Here is a 275-nt window from a genome sequence, read left to right as displayed (position 1 = left end):
GGAAAGGGTCTCCCCTCCTGGAGACCCAGCAATGAGCACATACTGCCCTTTGCTTTGCCCCTGAGAAGCCACCTTCACATGCCCCAACCTGATCTGACAAACTTCGACTCACAAAGATGTGATCTACAGCAGTTTTGTTTGTTGTTTGTTTTTCTCCAAGAGCTCAACTTAGCCAAACAGAGAAGCTTTTCCTGCTTCTTGCTTGCGTTGCTTTTTCTTTTTTTTTTTTTTTTTTTTTTCTTTGTTTCCTCTCGGGGGCCCCAACCACTGGTGGC

At 45.8% G+C, this 275-nt stretch overlaps 1 protein-coding gene across 4 annotated transcripts in view; it reads left to right on the top strand.

Annotated features, from left to right (window-relative positions):
- NTRK3 (neurotrophic receptor tyrosine kinase 3) overlaps positions 1-275 on the top strand; it is a 224,353-nt gene that overhangs the window by 214,882 nt on the left and 9,196 nt on the right. The gene's annotated exons all lie outside the window — the stretch shown is intronic.

Source organism: Egretta garzetta, unplaced genomic scaffold (assembly GCF_000687185.1).
Source record: "Egretta garzetta isolate BGI_Z169 unplaced genomic scaffold, ASM68718v1 scaffold322, whole genome shotgun sequence".
Classification (NCBI taxonomy): Eukaryota; Metazoa; Chordata; class Aves; order Pelecaniformes; family Ardeidae; genus Egretta; species Egretta garzetta.
Note: the sequence above shows the minus strand (reverse complement) of the source record. Positions and strands in the feature narration are given on the sequence as shown.